Source organism: Pinus tabuliformis, chromosome 1_2 (genome assembly GCF_031772625.1).
Source record: "Pinus tabuliformis cultivar Carrire ecotype Pingquan chromosome 1_2, CPIR1, whole genome shotgun sequence".
Taxonomy (NCBI): Eukaryota; Viridiplantae; Streptophyta; class Pinopsida; order Pinales; family Pinaceae; genus Pinus; species Pinus tabuliformis.
The window spans coordinates 814,304,869-814,332,593 of NC_142298.1; the positions used below are offsets into that span (position 1 = coordinate 814,304,869).

At 39.4% G+C, this 27,725-nt stretch overlaps 1 long non-coding RNA gene and 1 pseudogene across 3 annotated transcripts; one reads left to right on the forward strand and one right to left on the reverse strand.

Moving 5' to 3' along the window:
• Positions 1 to 1,134: 1,134 nt before the first annotated feature.
• On the reverse strand, positions 1,135 to 6,013 carry LOC149208390 (uncharacterized). Of its 3 annotated transcripts, none has more exons than XR_016252743.1 (3): positions 5,871 to 6,013; positions 2,195 to 2,433; positions 1,135 to 2,032 (listed from the first exon to the last, which is right to left on the reverse strand). It is a non-coding gene; the product is annotated as an uncharacterized LOC149208390 (long non-coding RNA). The 3 variants fall into 3 exon arrangements; XR_016252744.1 differs by having other exon boundaries at positions 5,865 to 6,013; XR_016252745.1 differs by lacking the exon at positions 5,871 to 6,013 and adding an exon at positions 4,752 to 5,857.
• Positions 6,014 to 9,856: 3,843 nt separating this feature from the next.
• The window catches only part of LOC149208391 (ABC transporter B family member 11-like), a 33,450-nt pseudogene continuing 15,581 nt past the window's right edge, over positions 9,857 to 27,725 (forward strand).

Genomic DNA, 27,725 nt, shown 5'->3' on the forward strand with positions numbered 1-27,725 from the left:
TACAGACAAATATGAGGGGCATGAGCTTTATAGATGAAAAGCAGATGGAAGTTGCAAGGACGGCACAAGAGTACTGTAGACCTAGAGCATGTAGAATAACATGATATAAAGGTTGAAAGGTGAATTTTGTCCAAACTGGGGACACGAGTTATTAGAAATATGGACCATGGGGAAGTATGACAACAAAAATTCAAGAGAGACGGCTACTCGAAAGAGAGCACAAAATCTTCAAGAAAACCAAGAGGATTTCATGGACTGTCGGAAAGGCTTGGCAGGAAAGCGTTACTCTATATAGATTGCGGGGTAATCAGGCAGAAAGAATAAGAGTTCAGTTCTTTAATGACTACTGAAGGAGTGCACGAGGTTGCCTTTAATACTGTAAGTTTCATGAGAAAACCTGCACTGGTATTATGCTGGCTCGAGAGGAAGTTTCAATCCTTCTTTGGAGACACTGAGAACTCCAGAACCTGGATGGGCAAGAATGTTCACCCATGTGGCTGTCAAAGAGCAAGCTCAAGATACAACCTAAAGCAACTGGTATACATATACAATAAACAATGAACACATTAGAAAGAAAACACGCTTTTGTTCATATTTTCCTTTACGTATATATTTTTTTCCTTCATCAAAAGTTTTCTTTCAGAGAAAGAGAGCCTAAACTGTCAAAGCCAAACCGGCAACACAACCCCAGCCTCTTCAGACCTGCATGATCAGTTTTTACAAGAGATTGACAGGATAATGTAGGCCTAGTTATAATTAGGACTGCCTTACATTATATTTCAGAGGCAGCATAAACTAAGGTCCATGGTTTCCCAATATGTAATAAGAACAGACCTTGGATGAAATGAAATATGGATAAGGTGTACTACAAGATCTATGCAATTATGATCATGTAAACTGCACCTTTGCTTCACACTACGATCAGGACACTATAAACCCACTTGGATTGGGAAAAAAGACAAGCAAATTCTTCAAATTGTAATCATAAAAATAAAGTACATGCAAAGATCAGAAAGAGCATTCTTTCTGGCTAAACAACCTTGGTCTACTCAGTTTTGTATTATTGAATTTTTTTGTTTTATACAACAAGCTATCCTTTTTATGTGATTGTCCACCCAAATAGACAACCCTTACTACGCCTAGTTGCATGATAACTATCATTTTCACTGCATAAATGAATATTCTAAAAATCGAAAAAAGTCTTTACCATGGGAAAAGACATCTCCAGGTGTCAAAGCCCAAGCAAGGGCCACCTTTTAACATACCATTACCTCCTTTGTTGGGTCTACATAAAATCTCATAAAAGCATTAAATAACTTACCGCAGGTTGTCGTGTGTGCTGAAACCAGGCATTCGAAGTTTCTTGACTGTGTGCAAACATTCAGCCACGTAAACGCAGGTGTTACAACATGACTTGATCACCCTAGCCAGAAAGAATTTTATAAGAAATCAAGCCAGCCAGATTAGAGAATTTTTGTGTGATCCATGTCCCCAAAAGGACTAGGATATCTAAACACAGTCAAAAGAACATCTTGAATCGGTGCACCTTTCAACAGCTTGCCAGATATGAATGAACTTTAGCATCAAACAGTAAGCTTACCTTAACGACTTAAGGCATGAATATCAATAACCAAAACTCTACAATCTTGATGCATACACCTGCTTGAATCGTATACATGGAGCACAAACCATTGTAATACTCTCCATATGAGGCTAGCCTCATTCCACAAGCTAGGAGCCACCAACACCAGCACCCAGAAAATGCATACAGAGAGAATAATATGGCACAAAACGATCATTCACCTTAAAAGGCCTTCATAAAATGTCTCATTTAGACTCTTTAACAATGGAAGAAATTCCCTTGGAGACTTGATTATCTCCTTTCATTATTTTCCATCTGCAAAGAGCCATCCCTGACCAATTTTATGCTGAGACTGTTAAACCTCCCTCGTGAACAATGCCGAGAGGCTTTTCTCCAGTCTGTACCAGTTTTCATCATGGATGCAAACTCTTCGTAACTAATACATCCATCCTGCATAAGCAAAATGTCTGTTAAAAACTAGAAAATATGTCTACTAATTCCAAAAAAGAAATATATCTTAAACGTTTATAAGCATGAAAAACTCGCTAAACACACATCACTCCAAAATTCTATAAGATTGCTTTAAAGACGTGCAAACTAAAAAGGAATTACCTTCTCTGTATCCACCTCATTATAAATGTTGTTCACCACATCTATGTCATCTGGAAGACTGGACCAAAGTCATCAGCTAAGGCTTCTCTAAACTCCTCGATTTCAATGTAACCACTGCCATCTTTGTCGAAGTACAGAAATGCCTTACGCAAGTATTCATCGTTGTCTATGCTCTGCATATGAAGCGAAGCCACAACAAATTCTCGATAATCGAGCGTGCCATTTCCATCAGCATCCGCCTGCAAGAAGCCCATTAAACAGTGAGATTCTATCTTTGACAAATTCTGCATGCATATACAGTACCAGGGAACCAGTGTAAGCAAACATATTACATGTAATCTGCTCATACAAATTCAACTTTTTGATTAGTATGCATCGTATGAAAAATGCAATAAAATTTTCAAATAGAAATCCAAACTGGTCAAGAACCACAAATAACAATCTTACTTGATAATATGATATCAAATAGTCTCATAAATCGTTGGTTTGAGCATCAAATTTGTTAGTGGATATTGAGAATATCCCTTTCAATTCTTCCCAGAGAGATCCTCTTCTTCCAACAGCAAAAATAGGAGATAAAGACCACACCAAAAGATTTGTTAAGGGAATTCCTCAAGGCAGAGACCCCAATTTTTGGTGGGAATACAAGCCAAGAGGTTGAAATGTGATTGTTGTGCGTGAAGACATACTTTAAGCTCCCACGACTTAAAGAAACAATTGCTATTTACAACCTATGAAAAAGAGACTCCATATTTTAGGAACACTGTCATGTAATAAAAAAGATAAGAGGGAGAGAGATGAGGTCCAAACTATACAACATATATTGAAAACAGTAGTAATTTTCATAGCAATGTTTTCAGAAAATAATATGTGAATTTGATGACCTCAAGCAGGGTCAAATAACAATGGAAAAGTATGAGCAGACATACATGGGGTTGCAAAAATGCAATTGAAGCAGATGCTAACTTTAAATATCCATGAAAGATTTTAACAACTCCATGTAACTCCCACTTTTATCTCCAAGATGGAATATGTAGAGAGGTGAATGTTGTGATGAGTCTCTCAATTTCCAGATTATAGTAGGCTTGGTCTTGTGTCAACCACTTGACTACCCCTCCTCTACAGAATGCAGTAAGCTGATAAAGAGGACAATGACCCAGCTCTCTCAAAAATGTTTATACCCCTCGATAACTCTTAAAATCCAAAGCATTAGTAGCAGTACGCCACTCCAACAAATATTTAAAACAGTATTTGTCATAGTAATGTTTTCATAAAATGATTTGAGAATTCCATGACCTCAAGCCGAGTCGATTAACAATGGATACATGGAGTTGCTAAAATGCAATCGAAGCAGATGCTTGCTTAAATTTTCATGAGAGATGTGCTCCATGGAACTCCTGATTTTATCTTTAAGATGGAATGTGTAGAGACTAGAGAGGTGCTTGTTATGATTAGTCTCTTAATTTCTTGATTAGAAAAGGCCTGGTTTTCTGTCAACCACTTGGCTACCCTTCTTCTACAGTGTGCACTAAGCTGATTAAAAGGGCAATAACTTAGCTTCCTCAAAATGTTTATACCCCTAAATAACCCTTTAAATCCAAAACATTAATGGGATTAGGCCACTCCAACATGACTTCAACTTTTCCTACGTCAATTTGCACCCCTCAAAATCAAAGCATATCCAAAATAGAAAATAAATTATTGCCTAAAACATCATTTGAGTTCGGATTTTTTATCACTTGAAATTGCCCTTTAATCAGCGTCAAGAGGTTCCAAATAGACAGTTTAGACACACTGTCCCTTCACCAACAGTGAACCTTTCACATTAAATTCAATATGTTTAATTCTAGGTAAATATCACTATATCAGACCTGCCTTTAAATCTTCAAATTTCATAACAATAAGACCTCAGATCTGCATATAAAGCTTGTTGATCCTTATTGAACACTGCTAAATTTGTGTGTCTGTATTTCTAATAAGCAAGAAAAATTCAGATCTGCACTTAAAATTTGCAGTTCTGAAATTAAATTCTCAAAATCTGTGGATAGATTGTTCAAAAACAACTCCAACACTGAAAAATTCAACGATGATTAAGTCTGATTTGTATATTACCAGGGCGTCTGATTTATATATTACCAGGGCTTTACTCCACTTTTGGAATGTAAAAACAAAAGAGAGAGTTGAAAATAATACCACCAAGGGAGTTATAACACTAAACCTCGCTGATAAAAGACAAATATATATAAGCTTAATATGTGAGAGCGATCAAAGAATAGAAATCTCAATCAAGTATTCATCATTGATAAAAAGAATTCTCACTCAAATCAAGTATTCAACATTGACCAAAGAGAGAGGATCACATCTTTTCTTCAATAATAAGAGTTGTTAATGACAAGGTATGAATTATTTCAAAACATAACCATGCCTAGCCAAAGGACATAATAGAATTCAATCGTGACTGAGAATCCTCATCTTCACGAAACACGTGGAGATACAATTTGTGAAATCGTGGAGATACAATTTGTGAAACGAATGGAGTAAGGGATAGTTAATTTACCTGGAGGGAACGAGCGGAATCGATGACTATGAACCCTGGGCGCAAGTCGGAAACGATAATGCTGTGTTCGAGATTCAGGAAGTGGTTTTAATGAGAAAGTAGGGTGAAAAGGGCGGGCATCGCGACAAAGAGAGTTAGGGCATTCAACAATCTGGTTCAATGCGAACTTTATGCGCATTCTTCTTGTAGAATAGTTCAATGATCTTGCAGAGTATGAGGACCTTGCATATTAGATTCTCGGGCTTTCAGATGGACAAGACAACCGATGGCAAAAATCTTTGAATTCTAAACCAAGGGAAGCAGAATTGGAACCATAGCAAAAAAAATTCACAATAATTTCACAACTGCCAAATGGACAGACATCCGATGGAGTCACGGGTTACATTTAAATGGCGAATTCTCGGCCTTAAACCCTTCATTTCTCCGAAGAAGAGATTTTTCATCCCCAATTTCCCAGAAACGCTGAGAATTTGTGGCAAAGGATGGGTAAAATGCGTAAATTAACGCTAAAATCCTCCACAAAACCCCAAATTCAAACTCAGGAACGCAATTCCCAGCTGGAAATTCGAGATCTAATGCTGAAAATTCGGAAGAATTTTACCTTGGGAATGAAAGGCGTGCTGTTCCCAGCCATTTGCACCAGATAATTAAGATTTAACTCGCACTACAATGCAATTCCGAGGCGAATGAGCCTTCTTCTAAACCTCTCAAAATTTTCACTAAAACCCTCGAGGGGATTTAGTGCTTCGAGCTTTTCCTCCTTGTCTTGCAGTCTCCTGGAATATACTATTAAAAGTGGCTGGTCGTAATGGGGTGAGGATGGGATAAAACTGAACATGTTTTTACCCTTATATTAATCGCCAAAAGCCAAAGCCCTAATTCTGAGCATTGTTCGCAACCCAAAGTGGAGAGTGGCTTTCTATAGCCTGTTCATTACCAAGAACCCCGAAAGATAAAGTTCTTCGGATCCGGTCGTGAACAGTGCGGCGTCTGGGAAATTGTAGGAGGGCGAAGAAATTAATATTACAATCACTGATATGCGAAACTTCACACAACCTCAAAAAAAATATGAGATTCATTGAAAACACTGTATGCAACAGAAATTCGCATTACATTTACCAAAAGGCTCTAGCGCTCCACTGTATTACATAGCTCCGGCTCTGTTCATGGGATTTTCAAACAAGGCTCCTCTATTAGTTTGAACACTGCTATATTTTGTGAGATTGTCAAACAGGTTGTCTGTCAGATTGAACATTGTTATACATAATTTTTTTTCCAGCACGAAAAAACGCTGTATATTTTTATTATATTCAAATATAGAGATACATACTCGGTTAATAATTCCATGAGTTTAAGCTGTCGTGTGGATCACGCCACATCAAAGATGTTTTATATATACAACATAAAGTTTAGAGTAGATTTAGATATTATGATTTACAAATATAGGGAAGCAAAAAGATTACCAAGGCAGCAAGATTGTATATGCATATTTTTGCTTATGAGATAGGTATTGTATGAGCATGTGTAGGAAAACATACCAGAAACTTTTCCATAGTTTAAAGATTATATACCCGGAAGACAAAAGTCCTGTATTTGGAAGCAGTTGTTGTCCATTCTGATCTGCATCCTCCAAACGCCTTGGGGAGAAGTTAGGCCCATTTTGGATAATGCATCTGCTTTTTTGTTTTTGTTCCTGTCAATGTGTGAAATCTTATAGGCCTTCTTGTTATTCCATATAGCTGCAATCCTGTCCAGCCATCCAGCAAGATGAATATTTTTTATGTTGTGTTTTGACAAAACATGATCAATTATTATCCTCGAGTCTCCATAGATTTGCAAAAACGGAATGTCAAGAAAGTTGCAAAAGGATAGGAGCCCCGCTAATGCCACCGCCTCAGCTCTGTTATTGGACCCCGGTCCAGCATTCCAATAAATTTCAATGGCCTGGTCCCCTGCTATTTTAATGTATACACCACATGCACATATCCCATGTTGGGCAGCTCCATCGAAGTATGCGCATGGAGAAACTGTGGTCATCGATGCTGTGGATCTTCTTCCAATACATTCCCTATTCGTTGTAGCCTTCTGTCTTCTTTCTTTCCTATTCCTGTACAGTCCGGACAAGTCAAGGGCGTTGTATAGTGATATAATGGATGCAGCTACAGAAATATTAGATTCCTTTTTTGAGCTGAAGATCCTGCCATTTCTCCACTTCCAAATGGCCAATAATGGGATAGCCCACCATTCCTTTTTCATGGAGCACCAGCTTTTGAATGCTTCTGTAATGGATGGGAAGGAGCATAGCGTGAAACCATAGTGGCTAGCAAGATTCTGCCAGATAAGTTGTACCTGTGAACAAGTGAAAAAAAGATGCATATTGTTTTCAGAGTCATTCCTACAGAGAGGGCATATGGCAGGCCCGTGCCAATTCCGTTTTTGTAAATTTTCCCAAGTGAGATTCCTATTACGATACACCAGCCATGCGAAAATAATGATCTTTGTAGGGCATCCCGATTTCCAGAAAGGATAGGGAAAAGGATCTCCAGCATTGCCGTCCGCAGAGATTAGAAGCTGCAAATATATATGTTTTACCAGTATTGTCGAGGAGCCCCCCAGACCCTTCCATATGAGATAATCTTTTTCCGCCGAGCGATAAATTCTGTGGTCGTTCAGCAGTGTCACAATGGAATTCCATTGAACCTCCATATCCTCTCTGAGCTGCAATTCGTTTGTTGTTTTCCATATGGGGATGGCCCCTTCCCATTTTCGGATGGCGCTTGCCCAGAAAAAGATACCCTTGTTATGAAGCAATCTCAGTAAACGAGGAGATATAGTTATTTTTCCAGCCCCTCCAGCAAATTCATCCCTTCCAATTATGATCTTAGCTCCAGTCTGAAATTTCCAAATTAAATTTTGCCTGAAAAATGGTTCCAATTTCCTGAAGCCCCTCCAGATAGCAGATCCAAGTGAGGACCCAATATGATTTTCCTTGATCCAATAGGACATGTCCTTGTTGTCCATGTATTTGGCGCGAATGGCCGAGCTCCACAGTGAGTCACCCATTAATGCTTTCCACATAGATTTGCAAAGCAGAGCCTTCCTGAAATGTGATAGATCTAATATGCCCCATCCTCCCATATGTTTTGGGTGCGCCAACACAGAAAGTTTGGTTAAGTGGAACTTATACTGGTCTTTGTTGCATCCCCAAATAAGACTTGCAATCATCCTATTCAAATTGTTAATGATAGCAAATGGGATATAATACAGGTGCGCCGAATAGGCTATTGTTTGAACAAGCATTGTTTGAATCAGGATCATGCGCCCTCCCTTGGATAAAAAAATATATTCCCATGATGCTATTCTCTTATAAAAACGGTCTAACATCCAAGACCAATCCGCCACTCTATATCCGACTGCCTTCATATTGAATCCCAAATATTTGAGCCCATTCCGAAGTGGAATAGCTCTGATGTTGAAAAGCTGAGTAAGAAAAGGAATCAGAACCCCGTTTATGTCTTCAACATGAAATGAAGATTTCCCTTCATTTATAAACATGCCTGTGGCGTATTGGAATCTTACCAAGATCTCATGTAAGCACGTCCAGGTTGCTCTGCACAATATTGCAGTTATGAGAATATCATCAACGAACAAATTATGGGATAAGAATATCCCTCTGCAAATAGGAAGAGGCCGGCAGAGATTTTGCTGGATCGCCCTCTTGATATGGAGGCTGAGAGAATCCATTACTAGGATGAATAGAAGTGGAGACAAGGAACATCCTTGCCTAAGCCCCCTAGCTGCTTTAAAAAAAGGAGAAGGTATTCCGTTGATCAAAACAGCATAATTTACCTCCTCCACGCAAGCCATGATCCATCTGGAACATGGATTAAGCACAGATTAGTTCGTCGTGCACCGCAGAACAAGGTTTTCAAAGCACGAATTTGTTGATCGTGCATCGCATAATTGAGTTTTGGAGAGAGCTAAGGAATATTGCCACCAAACCAGACCCAGACTAATGATGCATGTGGGAAACAAAGGTCAAACCGATAGGGAAAAATTTATGTGCCAGCTGTTAAACGCACAAGAAATTTATGTGTCAGATGTTAAACGTAAAGAAAAATGTTAAAAAGCAGAAGAAGATATATAGCCAGATGTCAAAGGAAACCATATGCCAGATGTCAAATAAAGAATGAAAGTGTTGACTACTAAACTGATTTAAAAGAAGGCCTATTGGCCTAACAAAAACAAATTCTCTAAAATAATTTTATAATTTTCTTTTATTTTTATTAAAAATATTAAAAAATAAAATATATTTAAAATTATAATTGTGAATGAGGGTGGTTCCCACCCTCTATATATACAAACTGATTGAGTGCTCAAATTAAAGTTGATGTCAATGCGTCAACTTCAAATAAATTTGAGCACAATCTCGTAAATATTAAGTGTTATTTTATTTGAAAATTAAAATTCATATTTTTAAAAATTTGTGGGGAAATTTTAATTTGTATTTTTAGTATTACAATCTAGTTAAAAAATTTGTTAATGAAATTTTAATTCGTATTAGTATTATTTAAAATAGTTTTTTAATTTCAATTTGTATTATTTAAAATAGTTTTTTAATTTTATATAAATTCAACTTCTTAAAAACAGTACTGAATTTTTAAAAAATTTATTGAAAAAACTTCCAAAAAACCAACACTGAAAACAAAATTAATTATAATATATATACAAAATTTAAATATATGTAAAAATTTAATTATTATTATAATTTCTATACAATTTAACGATTAATTTCACCATAAAAACATAAGCTATCCATTCAAAATTTTCAAGTAATGATCCTATAATTCCACCTATGAGCACAAAAAATAAAGTGGGAGCGGAGCCATAAAAGCAGTGGTGTCAACGTCGAGCCTCAATTGCCAAAATAAAAGCAACGATGTCAGCGTCATTTGCCAAAAATAGAACGGTGTCAGCGTCGAGCGCGGATTATGGAACGTGGGAGTGGGAAAAGCAGCGGCGTGGTAGAGTAGTGGGTGTCTACTTTGAAGTGTGTAGTTTACAATCCTGTTTGCAGTGGGCATAAGCCGAATTGGCTCTGGCTGATGAGAGCAGTCCAGGTTCGTGCTGTTCATCATGGCGGGCGCAATTCTGAGATCAGTGCGGATGGAAATAACAAAGGAACAACAGCCAAGGCTGTAGCCAGTCCTGCTGGCTCTCATGTGGCTGTGGATGCCTCAAGGCTGTGGGAGAGGCATGGATACTGGGTTCTCAAAGAGGAGTTCAGGGCTGGAATCAATCCTCAGGAGAATGTGGATGCCTCAAGGCGGGAGCCTAGAGGAGAGGAATGGATACTGGGTTCTCAAAGAGGAGTTCAGGGTTAGAGGAGAGGAATGGATACTGGGTTCTCAAAGAGGAGTTCAGGGCTGGAATCAATCCTCAGGAGAAAGTGAGATTCCCAATTGAGCTATTCTTGTTTTGTCAATAAATTATCTGCTTGCTTATTCATTTTGAAAAGCATTTCATAAGCTTGCAGAGGTAATCAGAATTTAATGACTGTTTGTTTGGCTTTGGCCACTCAGCGAGGCAAGACTGGAAGCATATCCCCATCCATTATTGTCTGCTCAAACCAAGAACTATGATACTGCCAAATTATTGTCTGCTCAAAACAAGAACTAAGGTACTGCCAATATGTTTGTGATGTGAGGCACCATAGCAAAGGTATAATTGAATATATATTATATTATTTTTTATATTTATTTATATAACAAGTGTTATGCAAATGTAGGGAAAAGAACGTGGAGGAGCATTGATAAAACTTGTGGATGTGTAGGAGTCCACAAGTGTAGTGGGCAAAGGAGAATGAGGTATGTGTGGAGAAATTTACTTCTTTATTGGCAAAGGTGAAAGGGGTATGTACGAGGGAACTTACTTTTTTGTTACTAAATTATATGGTTTTGATTTCCATTTCAATTTAACTCATTTATTGATTCATTGTTATAGCATGTGCGTTTGTTCAAATTTAGATTCAATGCAGATCAAGAAAGGTGAAGGACTATGGTTGAAACTACTGAATATCTATCTATGATGTGAGACACCATAACAAAGGTATAACTGAATGCATATTATATTGTGTTACCACTCAGGTTGTCCCTTGGCTCCTTAAGGGATACGGCCGAGGTAACCACAAACCAATCTTTCGACTGCAGGTCCTAGCCTACCTGCAATCAGAGACGGCTCTCTCTTTCTGATTTAGTTTTTTTGATGATGATTTTAGGCTAGTTATTGAGTTCAAGGGGTTTTGTTTAAGTTTTGGTGGGAAGGATGATGTTTTCAAGTAGGGAGGCATGCATAGTGTGATAGTTTCAAACCATTGCGCATGGAGTCATGGAGTAGGACTGCTGGTGCGCTTTCTTGGTCACAAGAGGAATATGGAGCAAGCTAGCTGCATATGAAACAATGATTCAAGCTAAAAGGATGGAATGAGGGCTAAGGAATGAGAGGCAACAAAGAATCTCTCACTCGGCTTAACAGAGGGAAGGTGAATGAGCTCTATCTAGGAGCAGTCAAGAATCCCTAGATAACTGTCAAACATGAGTGAATTAGGGTAAATATGAGCCAAAGGGAATTCATATTCATTATCAATTTAGTTCAGATGAAAACATAAAGAAACAGCAGAAATTGAGCATAGAGTGCAGTTAAACAAGTTCTAAGCTAATCTTTCTTTCTGCTATTTAGATTGTGATACATGTATGATATGAGCATATATCAATGAAAACAGAGTTAAGAGGCACTTATTGAGTCATGTTGCAGCACAAGAATTCAATAATTCACTCATCAAACAGTAATACACAGCACACAGTCCGTTCTCCGAGATTTCCGCAGTCTTTGATTAAGGAAAACATATCAGATATACACTGCGAGTCTCTAATGAAGATTATCAACCAACCCACCCCTTAAACAATACAGAGGGTGGTATAAATAGGGGAAAATATCCAAAATGTATCTATTATAGCCGACCTAAACAGGTCTGAAGGAAATGATTGCTTTAACCTAATCTTGTCCAAAAGTTAATGCAAGAAAATATCTTTTGAGCTGCGCTGGGGGCAGCTGTATCAAAATGAGTTAATGTGGTGTCTTCGGTGGCTCGGTGCAGTGAGGCGGTTCTGCAATAACTATGATTTGTCTTTTATCTGCACTTCTAAGTCGGTTATGCTGCTGTTTGGTGGCATTAATGTGCACTAATCCCGACCAGATAAGCTTTTAAATGGCCTTTACTGCTTTTTTGACTTTGATGGAGGTCTTTAATGTTCACATGCTTTGATGTTGCCGAACTGATACTCTTTGCCGCTTCATCTTTCCTCTGATACTCTTTCACATTTGAATCAGGTTGTTTTCTCTCCCTTGTTGTGTTTGAAACTGTCAAATGGCCCTTTTTATGCCCTTCCTGGTAAAAATAACTGATGTTTTTCGTGGCCTCTGGAATGCTATCTGTGCTAACCGATTAAATATGAACCTTCATGAAGAAATCCTGTCAAACTGCGAATTTTTGGGTTTTGTAGGTAGCCGAGCCAGGAGAGGCCCTCCATTTTGACCAATTTTTCTCAGCGATGCGCGATTAGCGCTAAGCGCTAATCGCGCATCGAAAACTTCCTCGGTTTTTCATTCCGGGCTTCCTTTGCTGCAAATTTCGCCCTTCGCACCTTTTTCGGTGATGACGTCAGCAGTGGGTCCCAGTACGACATGGTGACGTGGCAGGGTGACGTGGCAGTACGGCAAGGTGATGACGTGACAGTACGGTGGCAGCGATGTGGCAGTGACATGGCAGTGACACGGTGGCAGGAGGCCGACGCAGGTTGATGACGTGATGAAGACGTGGCGGTGACGTCACATAGGGGAAGCGGTTTGTGGTTTCATATCGCACCGCTTTTGCGCAGAAGCGGTTTCGGCAGAGGGGGCCCCGACACAGCCGGGAGGGCGACACGTGGCGGGAGTACGGCAGGAAAACCGCCCATCTCCCAGACGTTAACCCTCGGCATATCGGGACAGGAAAAGACCCACCCACCGTAGATCTTGGGTGGGCCAGATCTAACGGCCGACGGGACGGACAAGGCGGCAGATGGTTAGTGACGAGGCCCACGCATATTTTATTATGTGTTTTTATATGATGGGGGGGGGGGGGGGGGGGAACTTTAATAATGTGGGTTTTTCGAGTTAGGTTTAAGCAGGGGGAAATGATATTTTAATGTTTAATAAAACATTTAAACATTAACTTTGGGAAAATGACTGCGGAGGGGTAGAAATATGAGGTTTTGATGGGTGAGGGATTAGGTATAGGTTATTAACCTAATGAGAGGTTAGATTAATTCCAAGGTTAGGACGCGGAAGGGTTAATGGTAGTCCTAGATGGACTATTGTTTCTCTAAACTGTATATACATAGCTATAATGCTATAGGGTGGGATATTTAATATTTTTGGGATTTTATATAGTTTTTTGTATAATAGGGGATAAGGAAATGATCTAGGGAGCTAAATAGTAGAGTTAGGAGTTAATATGAATGCGTGAAGAAAGCGCTAAGTATGGAAATCTTAGGCTACAAAGGGGAAATAGAACTTATAGAAGAGATATCAGCACTCCTAAGAAAAGCAGATCTCTACTTAGGCAAATGTTTATGAAACATGATGAACTAAGAGATGTCAAGCAGATCTTGACCTCTTTAGGGGAAGTTAGTGAGTGATGTGGGGGAAGAGGAAGAAGGGGAAGTTAAACATGCCTCGCTTGAGCTGATCCGAATGGAAAACTACCTTATACATGTGATCTGAAGTAAAATATCACTTTGAGAACAAAATTGATCACAAATCAACATTCTGCAACCTCAAAACTACCTACCCAGCCTACTTACCTAGCATTTTTCCTTCTTTTTGGTTTGGGTGCACTTAGACTTGTAGACCCTGATTATCCTTTTTTCTTTTGACTGCCCTCCTATCTAAATCAATCCTTATTTCTGTCGGGGCTCAGATTAAGCTGTTGAGCGCCCTTGTTTCTCTAACTATCTACAAATCTGCCAAGATTAAGCTGTTTGGACAGATATTCAACTCTATATTCTAAAACAAGAAATTTAAACCTAGGGAGGCCAAGATTAAGCTGTTTGGCCTTCCCTTAACTAAAAACTCATCAAACTGGATTAGCACATCAAAAATGGAACACAACAGTGGCACTTAGACTAGCACACTCTCATGGACACTTCTTTGGCCTCTGTAGCAAATATGGAACATTGCAGCATGCAAAGTATGACATATTTGGCATGTAAAAATGTCGATCATGAAAGATGAATACCTGCTGCAGCAGGAGGCTAACATATTGTTTGGGATTTATTTATATAATGAATACTATGCAAATGTAGGTAAAGGAAGACAAAGGAGAATTGATGAAACTACATAAATATTTTTGTGTGAGAAAGTTACAGATGTGTAGGAGAGTGTAGAGCTAGAAAGCGAGTTCAAGGATATCTTCTCATTCCAATGCAATGGTACTCGTTTCTCCCTTCTTGTTAAGGAATTATGATTTTTTGTGATTGCATAAGATGTATTTTTGCATAATATTGCTTAGGAAACATTTGTTTTCAATCATGATATTCTCATAAGATATTTGTTTCATGTCTCTTAGAATATTTTGTGTATTAAATATATTATTCATAATATGTTTTTGGTGTGCAGGGTGTCCTTGGTTGGCCATCGATGCATTTTGGGATTACTACTCAGTGTCTCCATCTATTGTTTCTATTTCTTTTTGTTTGTTTGTTTGTTTGTTTAGTTTTGTTCTTTTTTTGCTATTGTTGGTTGCATATTTCGTTATTGTTGTGTGCTTTTTTGTTTAAATAACTTTTATGTGTTTTTTATAAGCATGGCCATGCTAATTTGTTATTTGATATTTTATTTTACTTATGTGCTCTTCCATCTATTTTTCTTACGTGATATTTTATTTTTCTTATATGATTATTCATCTATTTTTCTTCTTTCCCTTTTTTTTGGATTTAGTGGGTGGAGAAATTGAACAGGTCTTTACAACCTATATTTGAGTTTAGTTCCAAAAGTGTAGTGGGAAAGGCGATGGAGGTATGTACTGAGGAATTTACTTGTTTGCTAGTACATAACTATATGGTTCCATGCTTGTTTTAATTAAACTCATCTGTTGCTTTATAATTATATCATTTGTTTAAATTTAAATGCAATGAAGGTGGAGGCCCACTGATGAAGTGATTGGATATCTTTGTGTGAGAGAGATTTGGGACACTATAGCAAAGGTTGTGGCCATGTCATAGAGGGTAAGTTATCTTTTGGGATAGAGGGTGAGGTTTTTTTTGTGCCACTCCCATGGCTTTTATTTGTTTGCATTTGTGAGCATGGTCTCATAAACCAAGTCAAATATCCCAAATAGTAGTAACAACCTCACCTTAAAATGTGCTTTTCTAGAAGAGTTATTCAATCAAGATAGACAAGATATGTGGACAACTCGCCAGCATAAGAAGATGTGCAAGTCAAACCTCTTTCATATGTGTGTCTTTCGACCTTTCAAGTGGCCAATCTTCAATTGAATGCATGCAATTATGTGTAAATAATCCCTTTGCAGTGAATGATGGAAAATAACATGTTGTAGCTAAATAATCCCTTTGCAATGAAAATTATGCAGTGCATGATGGAAAATAACATGTTGTAGCTAAATACAGTGCACCAATTGGAAATGACTAAATAGGTAGCCCCATTTAGCATAAAAAATGTGCATAAACTTAACATGAAGCCATAGATGTCGTCAATCAACATAAACAATGTGCATAAACTATGTACCATGAACCCATCTTCCTCAAACCAGTTGTTGTTTTTCAATTTTGTAGGTAAGGTATGATAGACGTTTTCCTTTTAGACACCTTTAATCTCCTCAAATAGGTTGATCTTCTTGTTTGTGTAAAAAAGTCTTGCCTGGGCTCATTGCCGCAAAATCTAGCAGGTCCAGTGAATGGACTCACCGGGAAAGGGCCAAAGTCTATGGCAACAATGAGGAAGGGTTGCCACTATTACCTCAACAACCTTCCTCCTACTATTTAGTGATTTAAACCACAAGGGAGGCTTCCCTATGCCACCTACAAGGTATTCTAATACTATGGCTCAAGATGACTTTTTTTGGAGGTCCCGAGATAGGTAGAGGGCTTGGCAGGGCCTAATATGACCAAAATATTCAAAGCTAGGGTTCATGCTCTCTAAGGTTAGACTAATGACCCCTATGCAATAAAACAACACATTATGCACAAATTTGTTTTTAAAACCCTAGTGATTACCCTAGATGTTTAAGAGAGAGAGGGTTTAGGGAAATTTAATTTAGTTTAAAGGTTGATTAGCACAATTATAGACTAGTGCCTTAACCTGCAAGGACAACAAATGCTCTAATACTCTAATAATGTGATGTCACCCTCCAAATGAGCTCAATAAGCCCTCAAGTGTGAGGTAATGTTAAGGAGTGCTCCATACTCTATGAAGTGCCTTAAGGATCATGTGCAAGCCATCAAAAGTCTCCATGCCAATATGTCATGCAATGTTAAGGAGTGCTCCATACTCCATGAAGTGCCTTAAGGATCATGTGCAAGCCATCAAAAGTCTCCATGCCAATATGTCATGCACAAAAGTGTCGTACATCACCCTTACAAGAGGAAAATGAGTGACATGACATCAAAATATCTCAAGTATTGGGGCTCCAAGGTGGTGTACAACCCCTCCCTTGTCATCTCAAGGATGACCCATCTAGGCTCTAGATTTGGTGATGCCCATCAAATAGTGTGAAGGCCAGCCCGGGGGAGTCCTGGGTCCACTATGCACAGCATCATTATCCCCAACACTAAGCATCATTGTGAAGTCATCATATAGCCCAACACTCTTCTCTAGTTAGGCAATGTTGCACCAACAAAGTTGATCTCTCTTTGTACTAGATAGTACAACTTCTACTGGTGTGTTGACGAGGTGGGGCAATCACCTCAAGAAGCCTCTGTTGTGTGATGTGGACCACCTAACAAAACCCCGTCAAGATCTAGTGTAAATCAATCAATGATTAGGTAACTAAAAACCTAAAAACCATAGATGCATCATAGTGGCCCATACTTAAAGTTAGTAGCACAACCAATACTTCACACAAAGATCACCATCAAATATTTAACTAGACCAAGTCCCATATAGGTGTTTCCTCTCTTATGTTTGAAATTGCTAGATGGATAATCCTCTTAGGTGTTTCCAACCCCCAAGGGGAAGTGACAAGTTGTAAGTCAACCCATTAAACCATTGTTGCATGTGTAGATGATGGTAATGGAGTGGGAAAGACTTCAAGGCCAAGGGCCATAGCCAAGTGACCAACTAATGTTGGTCCAACATCCTAGGCATATAGATTCAAGGGGGGAATAGTCGTGGAGGCATGAGTTACCCCTTTCCTTGGCTTGCTTTTTTCACATCTCTGGTGCGCCTTTTACTTCTTTATCATAATGTTTTTATATGGGTGTGTAGCTCGGGAGGCCAAGCTTGCATTTGAGAGATTTAGAATTTATTAACTCTTAAGATGAGATGGTTTATTGCTCATCAGGGTTGGGACAATACAGGGGTTCATTTTCATGTGTGGAGCATCAAGTGCCCTAGGAATCATGTGATGGCTAATGCGGGGGGGTGGAGGTGGGTAGAGCTTATGCTAGGATTTTGCCCACACGCTAATTTTTATTCCAACCATTTTTTGCATTTTTCCTTTATTGTGCCTTTCTTTGCTTTTATCATTCTTTTAGTCGCATCAACCTCTAGGGAAATGTTTTCTAGCCCAAACACTACAATGAGGATGATAGTGTGCCAATCCCATGACTAATGATCACCTGTTCGAAGAATGGATATAGAATAGAGGGAATGATGGAAGGTGGCAAGTATAGAATATCACATGTATGCTACTTCACGTGAAAATTCCACAATAGGAACCCATACTGCGGCAAACTGATGTTACTTCTCCTACTTCTTAATCCATACAAGTTATTTGTTGTGTTCTACGGTAAATATCGAAGTAAATACTACAACAACCTTCACTTAATTAATTAATATACGAAAACAAGAAACTGAGCAAGAAAGAAAATACAACACAATAGACACCGTTATTTTTGGACAAATGTCCCCCGGAAAACTCAATGCAGGAAAACCGGTGCAACAGCTCTGAGGGTTTATTATTATTGAGTAGTAGTTTTGAATACAACTCTGGATGCCCTTTCGGCAATCCAGTTATAGATACAAAGACATTGGCAGAAAATTTAGTGAGATTACATCACTTCACTTGGAAAATCCCTCTGATCCAACAACTGAACTGACTATCCCTAGCTACAACTGTGCTCCCCCTTCATAGTAATTGCATGGGCTTGTGTGGAGCTCTTTGAGGCTCTACATCATCTTTACGTTGGGTCTCCCTGCCTCCTGGAGCTTTGACATCAACCCTCCCAACTGATCCGATAGCTCCCTAGCAATTTCGGACTTCTGCTGGAAGGCAACTCTGCCTCTGTGCTGGTCCTTCTAGCTTTGCGTCAAGCACTACGTGGGCCCTCTTGGCCCAACGTCAGTCCTTCCTGGGTCTGTGCTGCCTCCACTGGTGTTTCTATGCCTCTTTGCTGAGTATTCAGGGTTCTGGAGTATATCATCCAACCCAACTATCCCTGCCTCTCAACTGCAAGAAATCTCCTCAATCGAATTTTCCTTATGAGAACTTCTCACTTCAAAAAATCGATTTCTTGATCTCTCTTGGTGTATTTTCCAAATGATCCTCAAGCCCCTTCTTATATCTTCACATTGGACAACCAACCACCTAGATTAACTCCTAATCAAAGGCTTAGATCGTTTTGACTTGATCTCCACCTTTGTCTAGAATTTACACCCACAATTAGACTAATGCCCATTAATATTTTAATTTTCCTAAGTTTAGACTTAGGAACTTCATTAAAAATATTAATTATTTTAATATAATCTTCTCTGGGTGGAAATTCCCAAAACGCTTTCTGGGTTCTTTGGAATGCATGTGTCCAAGTCTCCTTGGAAATTTTTAGGCCTAGAGCACATCCAATGCTACCCAAAATCAACACTCCCTCTTAGCGATGAATGTGCTCTAGCAATATACTACTGCTGCACACTGCTCTGACTCAGAGGCATCATCCTTTGCATTGCTGATGTCTGAAATTTTGTCCACCAACTACTGCACTGCTGCTGCAACTGTATTGTTGCCTTTGACACTACCACTGCCAATGCTACATCTATACTACAACTCCCTCTCAAATGTTGCATCTGCTATGCTGCTAGCACTGCCACTGGTAACACTGCATATGTGCTGCAACTCAGTTGCTGAGAGAAGCAATTGAAAAACATCCAAAATTAGTGAACTAACTCTGTTCAGTATGATACCACATGAACGCTAGAACTGACTGTTGCTCGTCTCTGTGCTAACCCTCTGAATCTACCGCGCTGCTGCTGACCTCTGCCATGTGCCATCTACACTACTGCCAACTCTGCTTTTCGTTGTTCAGTCTCTCGTGCTCCTAGCTACTGCAACTGTCTCCTCGACACTCCTCGGCACCATCCGACACTAGTCCATCCTACTACTGCAAAACTGGGCTTCCGTAGCAAGGTCTTGATCCAAGAGGTGGACTCCTCAAGGATCTTGCCCATCTGTAGCTCTTTCGAACTACAACTCCAAATCAGCCCACCTCCCTCATGGAGGTATCTCGGCTGTCATGGTGAACTCCTCCTGTTCGATCTTTGCGGCTGCAACCTTAGGATCGTGCTTCTCATTCTTGTCCTTTTTCTTCAAAGGACACTGGGATGTGTAGTGGCCCATCTCGCCACATCTGAAATACTTCACCTTGGAGACGTCCTTCTTTCGTCTTTGTTGCCCCCACTGCTCGTTCGATGCAATGGCTGCATTGTCCTCCTACTCCTTGGGCTTCGAGCCATTGATGCTGCTGCTTCTGTCAAGTTTGACCTTGACCAGGTCTCTCCTCAGCTCCTCTTGTTTCATGTTTCCCACATCTCATCCCAATTAGGTAATTCTGCTCTGCCTAGGATACTCTGGACAAAGTCTTTCCACTCATCTAAGACAGAATTGAGGGCCAGTCTAACCAACTCTAAATCTTGAGGTGTATGCCCCACAGTAGACAATTCATCACATGTCTCCTTCAGCTTCGTGAGGAACGAATCCACATTCTCTCCCTCCCGCATCTGAGTAGAGATTAGTTTTTTCTCTAAGTACATCTTCCGTTGCTCCGAAGATCCCTGATATAACATGGCCAAGGCATCCCACAACTCCTTAGCCGTCGTTCTGCTAGCAACATGACATGCCACATGATCCTTGACTCCATCTAGGGTCATCCTCTAGGCCTTTTCCATATCAGCCTTGTACTTTTTTAGCGGATCTGCATCTGTAGGTTCAACGACACACTGTCAACGTACATCTTGAGGGCATGCTCATCTAGAAGGAAAGATATTCTAGCCTTCCAGATGACGTAGTTGGATGCTCCGTCCAACCTGTCCTGATTCCTCAAGCCACTGGTTGCCATATCTGCCAAAAATGTCGAAAATCCCCTCTGTTTCTCACTGTTGCTGCTTAGCCAATGAGAAAACGGACTTCTTGGCAGGAAGTCTGCAAAGGAAAAGTTCCCTCAAGGTGCTTCTCTTCTTCTGACGTTTTTCAGCCAAACAAACGACCTACTGAAAATTTGCATCCCACTAGCTCTCTCACGTTGAGGCTTCAGCACTGCTCCCTCTACCCTTGCAAAAATTCAAACTGGAAGTCCTTCTCTCTGTTGACTCACTTCAGAGAGAGACTGCCTCGAAAATCTGCCTTCCTAGCTTGGAACTGCGTCTACCCTCTGGGGGTTTCGAACTGCTGCCTCGTGCAGCGTTTTTCGAACTCCCTCTTTTGATCAACGCTAGATCTATCGGCTCTGATATTCTTGCTTCACGTGCAGCTCTCATACCACGTGAAAATTTGACAATAGGAACCCTTACTGCAGCAAACTGATGTTACTTCTCCTACTTGTCGATCCATACAAGTTATTTATTGTGTTCTACGGTAAATATCGAAGTAAATACTACTGAAGCCTTCACTTAATTAATTAGTATACGGAAACAAGAGATTGAGCAAGAAAGAAAGTACAACACAATAGACACCGTTATTTTTGGACAAATTTCCCTGGAAAAACCCAATGCGGGAAAATCGGTGCAACAACTCTGAGGGTTTATTAATATTAAGCAATAGTTTTCAATACAACTTTGGATGCCCTTCCGGCAAGCCAGTTACAGAGAAAAAGACATTGGCAGAAAACTTAGTGAGGTTACCTCACTTCACCCAGCAAATCCTTCTGATTCGGCAAATGAACTTACTATCCCCGGCTGCAGCTACGCTGCCCCTTTGCAGTAATTGCGTGGGCCTGCATGGAGCTCGTTGAGGCTCTGCGTCAACTTTGCGCTAGGTCTCCCTGCCTCTTGGAGCTCTGATGTCAACCCTCTTGGCTGATCCGACAACTCCTTGGCAATTTCGGACTTCTACTGGAAGGCAACTCTACCTTTGCGCTGGCCCTTTTGGCTATGCATCAAGCACTGTGTGGGCCCTCCTAGCCCAGCGTCAATCCTTCTTAGGTATGTGCTGCCTCCACTGGTGCTTCTCTGCCTCTCTGCTGAGTATTCAGGGTTGTTTGTTATGAAACCAGCTCAAAAAAGATAGAAAAGAGAGATCCACGCCTTAGAATTCAGCCTCTTCGAGGGGGCAACCTCCTTTACATTACATAAATGAACAATTCTTTGATGATACAAATGAAAATACCTCCTTTCTATATATAGGAGTCTAAGTGGTCCCAATACAATCAAAGCCTACATAACAATAATATTGTAGGGCACAACAATAACAATAGTGGGCTTCTATGTGGCACAATAGTAACAATATGGGCACTACATGGGTACATCAATATAAATAAGGGGTATAACTACAATAGTAATGGGGTAATCACTAGTATTATAGGGACCCAACATGCCCCTCTCCTTCAAAAAAGTGTTGTCCTCAACGCTTGAGTAGTTCTGGATACTTCTGCATAAAATTCTCATCCTCCCATGTGGAATCTTCAGCGGATAAGTTCTTCCACTTGATAAGATACTCTGAAATTGATCGATTTCGTAGCTGTCGAGTTCTTGTTTCTGTGACTGCTTCCGGTTCCAATATAATTTTTCCTTCCTCGTCAAGTTCTGGCAATATTGTTTGAACTGGGAGCTTGTCGCCTATAACCTTCTTTAAACATGAAACATGGAAAACTGGGTGCAATCGAGAAGCTGCAGGAAGCTCCAATTTGTATGCCATAGTACCAATCTTTTGCAACACCTTGTACGGACCATAATACTTTGGTGATAATTTATTATCCTTCTTAGCTTGCTTGAGGGACATTTGCTTATATGGTTGTAGCCGTAGGAATACCCAATCACCTACATCAAAACTTCTTTCACTGCGATGTTGATCTGCCTGTTGTTTCATTCTATTCTGTGCCAACACGAGGTTATCCTTTAAGAGTTGGAGGACTTGTTGTTGATGTTCGATGTGATGTTCCACTGCCTGAACCTTAGAATTTTCTCTTAAATATGATGTGATGGATGGTGGTTGATACCCATAAAGTGCCATAAATGGGGTCATTTTTGTTGCTGTATGGAAGGAAGTGTTATACCACCATTCAGCCAGAGGCAACCATTTGACCCATTGTGTCTGTTTATCAGATACAAAGCAACGAAGATATCCTTCCAAACATTTGTTTACTATCTCAGTTTGCCCATCAGATTGAGGATGATAAGATGAGCTATGAGCTAACTGAGTACCAAGACAAGAAAATAATTCTGTCCAAAAATTTCCAGTGAAAATGGGATCTCTGTCACTTACAATAATCTTTGGGTTTCCATGTAGCTTTTGAATTGTTTCCATAAATGCAGTAGAAACTGTACTGGCTTTAAATGGATGTGATAATGCACAAAAGTGTGCATACTTGGTAAGTCTGTCAACTACCACCATGATGACACTCTTTCCCTCAGACTTGGGTAAACCTGTGATAAAATCCATTGAAACCTCCTCCCAACGTTGGCTTGGAATGGATAAAGGTTGTAATAGACCCGGTGTCTTAATTGTTTCAACTTTATTTTGTTGGCAAACCAAACATTCTGCCACAAACTTTTGAATATCTGATTTAAGGCCATCCCAAAAAAATTCCTTCTTAACCCTGTGGTAAGTTTTTAAAAATCCTGAGTGCCCTCCTAAGGGAGAAGTGTGCAATTCCATAAGAATCTTTTGTTTTAGCTGGGAATTCTTACAGAGGTATAAGCGATCTTTGTACCATAACGAATCATTTTTCCAGCTAAATGTATCAGACGTACTGGAATCTTGTTGTAGCTTTCGAATAAGTGCCCACACTTCTTCGTCATTCTTCCATTCCTCCCTTGCTTCGTTTATCCAATCTGGTTGGATAATAGAAATGGCGCACAACAATGCTTCCACATCCTCATCCTTTCTTGAGAGTGCATCTGCCACCACATTTTGCTTCCCTTTTTTGTAGATGATTTCAAAGTCATAACCCAACATCTTTGTGACCCACTTTTGTTGCTCTTCAGAGGATAATCTTTGTTCTAAAAAGTATTTAAGGCTATCATGATCCGTTTTTACCTTGAAGTGTCTTCCCATTAGGTAGGGTCGCCATTTCTTAAGTGCATGGAGTATTGCCAACATTTCCTTCTCATAAATAGCTTTGCTTAAAAACTTTCCCTTGATTGGACGACTTTCAAAAGCAATGGGTCTTTCATCTTGCATTAGAACAGCACCAATTCCATTTCCTGAAGCATCACATTCCACAATAAAGGTTTTTGTGAAGTCCGGTGTAGCTAAGACCGGTGCTTGGCACATTGCCTCTTTAAGATGTTCAAAGGCCTTTGTTGCTTCCGGAGTCCATGAAAATGCATCTTTCTTCAATAATGTTGTTAGAGGTGCTGCTATTCTCCCATAATTCTTAACAAACTTGCGATAATACCCTGTCAACCCAAGAAATCCTCGCAGATGCTTTATGGATGTGGGGATTTTCCATTCCTTAATGGCTTTAATTTTGCTAGGGTCTACCTTAACTCCTTCATGAGATACAATATGACCCAAATATTCCACCTCCTGGACTCCAAAGAAACATTTGGATCTTTTTGCATATAATTGTTTCTCCTCCAATAGTTGTAGCACCCTGTCAACATGTTCAACATGATCCTTCCAAGACTTGCTGTAGATTAGTATATCATCAAAAAATACTAACACAAATTTTCTAAGGAATGGTTTGAAAATTGAATTCATCAAACCTTGAAATGTTGAAGGTGCATTGGTAAGGCCAAAAGGCATGACCAAAAATTCATAATGACCCTCATGAGTTCTAAATGCCGTTTTCGGAATGTCTTCAATCTTCATTCTGATTTGATGATATCCTGAACGAAGATCCAACTTGGTGAAGTAAATTGATCCATGCAATTCATCCAGTAATTCATCAATGACAGGAATGGGGAACTTATCTTTAATAGTGAGCTTGTTGAGCTCCCTATAATCCGGACACATGCGCCATGATCCATCCTTCTTGTGCACCAATACTACTGGAGCAGAGAAAGAACTTTGACTCGGTTGAATTATACCAGCCTCTAGCATTTCTGCAACCATACGTTCAATTTCACTTTTTTGGACATAGGGATATCTGTACGGCCTGATGTTTGGAGGAACACTTCCTGGAATCAGATGAATAGCATGATCATGATCACGCATAGGTGGGAGACCTTTGGGAGTCTCAAATACCTTGGAATGATTGTCCAGGACTTTTTGGAGATCTGGAGAAATAGATGATTCCAATGTGGAAACATCTAGCGAACATAATTGTGCAATTACACCTCTTTGCTCCTTTTTTAGAAGCTTTGTCATACCATTAGAGCTGATTATCTTTCCTGGTTTCCCTGCAATACCCCTTAATTCAACTTCCTTTCCTTCCACAGAAAATTTCATGAAAAGTTCTTGAAAATTAAAAGCTATTGTACCCAAGGATTGTAGCCATTGGACTCCTAGTACAACATCAGCACCTCCCATTGGAATGGAAAGCATTGGGCTAGTCAATACATATTCTCCCATGGATAGCTTGATATTATGGCACTTTCCAGAGCAATTTATTGTTCCTCCATTTGCAATCATCACTTGACACTCTGGTGCTGGATATAGGAAGCAATTCAATTCTTTTGCTACCCTACAATGAATAAAATTGTGGGTGCTTCCTGAATCAATCAACACTATTACCTTTTTCTTCTTGATTTGTCCTTCTATCTTGATGGTTTGAGGAGTGGTAATTCCCGCCAATGCATTACAAGATATGGTCGGATTTATTTGTTCTTCATCTAGGCTTTGTTCCTGGAATATATCCTCTTCTTTTGACCTTTCTTGCTCCTTTTCTTCTTCCTCTTCACAATCTATGTAGAATAATTTCTTCTCAGCACACTTATGACCTTTTGTGTATTTGCTATCACAATTGTAACAAAGCCCTTTTGCTCTTTTTTCTTCCAATTGTTGTGGTGTCAACCTTGTAGGTTGTGGAAGACTATGGGCAACAACACTTCCATCTTTATAGTTGTGAATGGTATGCTTCCTAGTTGCCATAATTTTGCTTTCCATTTTTCTTGCTAACCTGAATGCCTTCTCTAATGAATCAGGTTCCCAAAGGCGCACATCATGTTGGATATTATCCTTTAAAGACCCTATGAACACATCAATCCTATGCTCCTCTGGAATATCTTTTACCCTTATGTTCAATTTTTGGAACTCCTCAATGTGCTCCATTATTGAACCCTTTTGTTTGAGACTTATCAATTGGCTAAAAAAAGTGTTGCTTTTTGTATCCTCATAATGTGCTATCAATTCTTCCGTAAAAATTGCCCAAGTGATAAATTGTTTACGAGAACAAAGCCATTGATACCATACAAACTGATTTGGTTCCAAATATAAAGTTGCCATACGTACCTTTTGTGTGTTTTGCACATTATTGAGATCGAAGAATTGCTCCATCTGTAATATCCATGTGGCGGGATCCTTGCCATCAAACTTCCTCATATCGATTTTTGGAACATGGTGAGTCTTCGATCCAACATTAGAGTCTATGGAATCATGATTAACATTTCTTTTGTTCTCATCATGAGTTTCCTTTACTACTCTTTCACCCTTAGTGACTATTTCTTGTAGCAACTTATCCATCTTATCATCCATGCCATCAATTTTAGCTTCCATGCCATCCATCTTCGCTTCTACACCTTTCTTTAAACCATCCATCTTAGCTTCTACATCTTTCCTTAAACCATCCATTTTAGATTCTGTTGCTTTTTGTGCAAGTGACATTTGTTGCACTTGTTCTTGTAATTTTGATATATCATGTAGCATTTCTTCTTCTTCTTCATGAGTCATGCTAGAGCTTTCAGGTTCCTTACTAGGTGTTTGCATTTTCTTTCCTCGGGGCATCAGTTACCGATAATAATTCTCTAATATTCCCTTTGAATTCCTTCAAAATAAATTTTCAAACCAAGCTTAAGCAAAAATTAAAGAAAATCTACACACCTTTTTTCACTTTGTAGGAGCTCGATATTGCCTCTGATGTATCTCTGTACTTTCTGATTATCTAGTTCTGAATTTGTGACCTGTAGTAGCCCTCTGTGTCCTCTTTCCAATGCCACAAGTCTGACCCAAATTGGATTCTCCAAGGAAGAGTTATGCGAAATCTCCCACAGTGACTTGATTATAGACTAGTTCAGTAGAGCGAACTTGTACGACGTGCCACGTGTCACTGTTTCAACCTTTGACTCTGAAAAATATATAAAAGAAAACTACAGTCCGTCCTCTTTCTGTACCTTCTTACGAAATTTCAATCTGATGCTCAGAACGAAAGTTATGACGATTTTCCCTAGGTCACCTGTTTTGAGTGTAATTCAAGAGTCTGCAAAAATACCAACTTCCTCAGATCATATCTCCGCAAATATCGCGCGAAAAGCTCTGAAATTCGGACCCAAGGTTCAGCGCGATTTCTTCTCAAATGGGTTTTTTTTTGCGACTTCTGAAACGTCACAGAAAAAAAGTTATAGCGAAAATGCCACGATGACCTGTTTGGAGCAGCGAAACCCTAGAATCCAAAGCTCTAATACCAAATGTTATGAAACCAGCTCAAAAAAGATAGAAAAGAGAGATCCACGCCTTAGAATTCAGCCTCTTCGAGGGGGCAACCTCCTTTACCTTACATAAATGAACAATTCTTTGATGCTACAAATGAAAATACCTCCTTTCTATATATAGGAGTCTAAGTGGTCCCAATACAATCAAAGCCTACATAACAATAATATTGTAGGGCACAACAATAACAATAGTGGGCTTCTATGTGGCACAATAGTAACAATATGGGCACTGCATAGGTACATCAATATAAATAAGGGGTATAACTACAATAGTAATGGGGTAATCACTAGTATTATAGGGACCCAACATTGTTCCAGAGAAGATCCTCAAACCCAACTAACCCTGCCCCTCAACTACAAGAAATCTCCTTAATCGAATTTTCCTCCTGAGAACTTCTCACTTTAGAAAATCAATTTCTTGATCTCTCTTGGTTTATTTTTCAAATGACCCTCAAGCCCCTTCTTATATCTTTTTGTTGGACAACCAACGGCCTAGATTAACTCCTAATCAAAGGCTTAGATTGCTTTGACTTGATATCAGTCTTTTTCTATAAGTTACACCCACAATTAGATTAATACCCATTAATATTTAATTTTCCTAAGTTTAGACTTAGGAAGTCCATTAAAAATATTAATTATTTTAATATAATTGTCCCTGGGTGGAATTTCCCAAAACGCTTT